General features: G+C 58.4%; 1 long non-coding RNA gene across 1 annotated transcript; it reads left to right on the top strand.

Moving 5' to 3' along the window:
* Positions 1 to 746: 746 nt before the first annotated feature.
* On the top strand, positions 747 to 4,593 carry LOC104862422. Its single transcript, XR_780317.2, has 5 exons — positions 747 to 2,220; positions 2,499 to 2,684; positions 3,343 to 3,390; positions 4,072 to 4,162; positions 4,490 to 4,593. It is a non-coding gene; the product is annotated as an uncharacterized LOC104862422 (long non-coding RNA).
* The last annotated feature ends 7 nt before the right edge of the window (positions 4,594 to 4,600 follow it).

Here is a 4,600-nt window from a genome sequence, read left to right as displayed (position 1 = left end):
CTGCTTGAGGCCACCACCCCACTGCCTGTCTGCATTTGATGGACCTCGGCGTTTTGGCCAAGGCGAACCTGGCTCCTTGGTCCCACACTCTGTTCCTTTGTAGGCTGAATTGTGCACACACCCCAGGCCAGGGTCCCCCAGTCATCTGGTTTGCTGTCTCTTGTGAATAATGCCACCGTGAGCACTGGTGTACAGATCTCTCTTTTTAGCTCCTTGGGTGAAAAGCCCTCGCAGTAGAATTGCTGCGTAATATTTCGAGGAACTACTTGTTTGCCAGAGTGGTTGTGCCATTTTACATTTTCACCAGCGAAGTGGTCAGAGGCTCCTTCTAACTGCCCAGAAGCGTCACAGCAGCCGCAGCCGGCAGGCAAAGGACAACCTACTGGACAGGAGGAGGGCCGAGGCCTGGGGCCATTGCCACCCCTCGGTCGTCACCAAATGACATCCGTCCACATGGACACAGGAAGTGACGTTCGGAGAACCCCAGAGCACCCAAGGAGCCATGGAATTCCCAGCAAGTGTGGTCTTCCAGTTCCCCGGACCCCTCCCTCTGGTATGGCCTCTCCTAGCAGAGGGGCTGCAGCTGTGCTCTGAACGTCACTGAATTGCACATCTGATGACCACAGCCCAGCTGACGCCCCCTGCTGGGCACTCTTGCCGCATCAAGAAGCAGGGGGCGCTGGCCACCACTAGGCTCCCTCCAACTTCAGTCACTGAGACAAGGTCAGCACTGGTGGTGTCCCCAGGGCCCCTCATCCTCCTCCGAGGACGGGCTGACCAGTGGGAGGAGCTCCCCTTGGGTTTGCTGCCTGGAGCCACTCGAGGCTGCGCTCTGCCGGGTCCCTTGCTCAGTACTGGCTTTGCCCCGATGCCTCTCACACTGCTGCTGTCAGCCACTGGCCCAGGTGCAGACTCCTGAATAATTAGGGAGAGTGGATGTAGGGATGGGTGAGGTGGGGGGAGTGTGCATTAGGACACAGCCCTGCCCCTGCATGGCATCTGGATGTCTCTGGTTCCTACCTGGGGGGGGCACACTGGTGACCCATGACCTTTGACTCTTGACCCTTGACGCTGCCCAAACATGACCAACTCCCTTCTCAGTTCTGTTCCAATTCGTGTTCCTCATGGGACACAGGATGGCTCAGTAGGTGGGCTTTGTGCCAGGCTGAGAGGGCAGGGTGTGGGTGGGGCGCTGGGAGACTGCACTGCCTCAGGCCTGTCCCCCACCCTGGACCAAGAACCAGACGGAATAGTCTGGGGCGGGGCCGGAGCCACTGTGTGCTTTGGAAAAGGCACCCTCTGGGGGCAGCCTGACTTGGGTTCCAAGTCCCAGACACAGGCTGTGAGACAGGAGTGGGGTCCAGGGCTCGGTTTGGGTGCTGACCCGGAGACACGCAGTCAGGGGCACTAGCGAAGAGATGGGTGAAAGTGGACCTCTCTGGAAGCCTTGGAGGGGCCAAGCGAGGACAAATCCAGACCGTGGGACTGGATGGAGGAGCCTGACAGAGAGGAAGCCTGCACCTGCTAGGAGTCAGTGGGGCTCAGGGGCTCAGGACTGCTCAGAACTGGAGCCAGGCAGGAGCCTGAGAGGAGCAGTGGGTACACGTGCCTTACCCAGGGTCCCTGGGAGACTGTGCATTAGTGTGTGGGTCTCCACTGTAGGCCTCTGGGCTCCCGACAAGGGACCCTCTGAGGACCCCACAGGGGCCGGGAGCTGGGAGTTCCTCTCCAGACAGGGCCCGGCATGGGCGCCAGTGCCTGGGCCAGGAAGAGGCGGACGCAGTCACGGGAGGTAGCAGCTGTTGCATGGTAGGTGGCTCCACCCCACCTAGAGCGCCCTGAGGGTCAGATACACCCTGCCAAAATAACGACCCCACCAGTGGCAAAGGCTTGTGGGGCCGATGGCCATCGATGACTCAGGATCAAGGACCACGGCAGCCAGAGCGGCAAGGAGCCTGGCTGTGCAGGGGTGGGGTCCCCCAGACAGGGCACCACATGGCAGCAGGGATTTAGTGGGCAGAGAAAATGTCTCTCATCTGTCAGTAACAAGAGACTCAAAGGCCCTGGCCCAGGCAGGACCGGCTATTTCTCCCTCGAGTGTGGAGTGAGCTTTCCAGGCAGAAGCAGAGGCTGAGGTGACGCGAAGTTTCAGAGACTGGAGGGCCCGATCCTCCCAGCACCCTCTGCATCGCCCTCAGTCAGTCTGCAGCGTCCACCCTGGTGAGCCCCACACCCCATCCCAGCTGCAGAAGGGAGGAAGGGACCAGGGGCAGGGGAAAGACAAAGGGCATCCCGGCTTGCTGGTGCCTGCCCATCACCCTGGCTCTTCTGGAGCTCAGTGTTCAATTCCATGCCGCGGGTTCAATTCCCAGCATGAGAGGAAGAAGGGGTGGGCGGAACGAGCGCGGGGAGCTGGGGGAGTTGGGTTCGGTGTGGCAGTCCCAGCTCCGAGGACCTCCCATTAACCTGCTCTGAGCCCAGGGCCACACCCCCTTCAGGACAGTCCGGGAAGTGTGACCCCAGCCCGGCTGGACGGCCATCCTGGAGGACCAGGGTGAGGACAGATGCCAGGCTGAATTCGCCGGGCCCGTTGGGGACGCTGAGCTGGCACAGAGTCCGACACTGCACCCCTGCGTGCCCCACAGACCAGACGTTGTGCACAAGTGGCACCCCCAGCTCTTGAGGTGGGCTGTGTGTGTGTGTGTGTGTGTGTGTGTGTGCATGCCCTGGTCATTCTACCTCCAGTAACCTTAGAACTGCAGATTCTCTACGTCTTGTCAGAGTTGCTGGATGTCTTATCTGCACTCCTGAATTTTTCATGAGTTCCTGCTCAGCGCCACAGACCTTCCTGAGGAGCTGGAACAGCTTTCGTCCCCCCCGCTTTACTGGGGCTACATGTTTGTGATAAACAGTAAACACACTTGTCTTGGGGAACTGCAGCATTTACACAGAGCCTCTCCACCCTTTGGGCTTCCCCTTCCCTCCTCTCTCCCACCTCTCCCATCCCCAGATCCCGTCCCGGTCTCCGTGGCCGATCCCCATTTCCTATTATCGCTCTTTTACTTTGTCCGTTAACTTATTTATATTTTGGGTTTCTCAAGTAAGAGAAACTGTACAATATTTAACTGTGTTGCTGAGCATGATGGTGTCACACACCTGTGATCCTAGCACTCAGGAGGCTGAGGCAGGAGAATTTCGGTGAGTTTGAGGCCACTCTGGGCTATATAGTGAGTTCAAGCCCAGCCTGGACTACACAGCAAGACCCTGTCCCTCCCAAAAAATTAACTTTGTGTCTTATTTCATTGAGTGTTACAGTCTCAAATTGTATCTATTTTCCCACAGACGACTCAAGTTTATCCTTCTCTGTGGCAGAGTAACACTCCATTGTATGTAAGTACCGCATTCTCATTATCCATCTCTTCTGATATTCAGCTACTATGAGTCGGCAGCAGACACTGTTGGTGCCCACCCATAGCCCCCAGCCACTGGAGCTCACATGCAGCTGCAGCAGACGCGTGCCTGGCCCTGCAGCCTGCAGGGGCAGTTTGGAGGCGTCTACCACTTTCCCCACAGGCCTGCGCGTGGTCCCACTCTGTACCGCTTTTCCTCTTCCCCATCCTGTGCTCCCCAGGCCCTGGCCAAATGAACTTCCTGCACCCAGGTCCTTAGTGCAGGACCTACTTTTGGGGAACCCAAACCAAGACACCTTTGCATGGCTTCCCATGGTCGCACTGGGTGACTGAATCAGAATTGGAACTCAGATCCCTTGGCGGTTTGGCCAGACGTTCCTTCCACAGAGCCGGAGCAAAAACTCAGGAGCATGATTCAAAGGAGGACTTATACCATCACTTGCCCACCAGCTGCAGTCTTGAAACTGTTGACCTGGTTTCTGAATCAGATTCCAGCCCACAAACAGTGAATGGAGTAGATTAAAATGCAGTAAAAGCTCTGGCTAGGTTTCCAAGATAACCTCCAGGACTGGCTTTGTTAGTGAATGGAGCCTGTGTCTCCTCCCGCCAGCCATTCCGTAAAGGGCTGTTTGATTGGGTTTATTGGTTTTTTCTTGATTAGGACGCTGTGTGCACTGGCGCAGGAGCTGAGCTGAGGGCAGAAGCTCCACGGTGAAGAAACAGGAGGCTGCACACTCTACGGAAAGACCAGGGTAGGGAGAGAGGAGTCGGGGCCCTGCCCAGGGTCCTGTGTGGCCTCCAGGCCATCGCTGACCTTGTAGCACAGGAAGTGGGCGGGGCCAGCCTCCAGCAGCCAGATGCTGCTGTCCACGTGTGAAGCATGCGTAGAGGAACCTGATAGCGGTGGGTGGGGCTGGGAAGCGGCCCAGCTGGCGCCTCTCGTCTGCACCCCGACCCGCCTCGCGCTCTCGCCCACCTGGCTCCCGTGTCTCGGTGTGGATTGCAGTCGTTGCACTGTGAACTCCACGGGGCCCAGCTCTCTTCGGGCGATCGGACAGCTGCGCTTCTTTGCCGCTCAGGTGCAGCCAGTAACCGGGCCCACGTCACAGACGAAGACTCGGCTCCCGGGCCACACAGCGAAGCCGAGGCCGAGGGCTGCCTACCCTGGGCGTGCGCAGGCTCTGGTGCCG

Source organism: Fukomys damarensis, unplaced genomic scaffold, assembly GCF_012274545.1.
Source record: "Fukomys damarensis isolate Sample0158 unplaced genomic scaffold, DMR_v1.0_HiC HiC_scaffold_12, whole genome shotgun sequence".
Taxonomy (NCBI): domain Eukaryota; kingdom Metazoa; phylum Chordata; class Mammalia; order Rodentia; family Bathyergidae; genus Fukomys; species Fukomys damarensis.
This window is presented reverse-complemented; position numbering and strand designations above follow the sequence as displayed.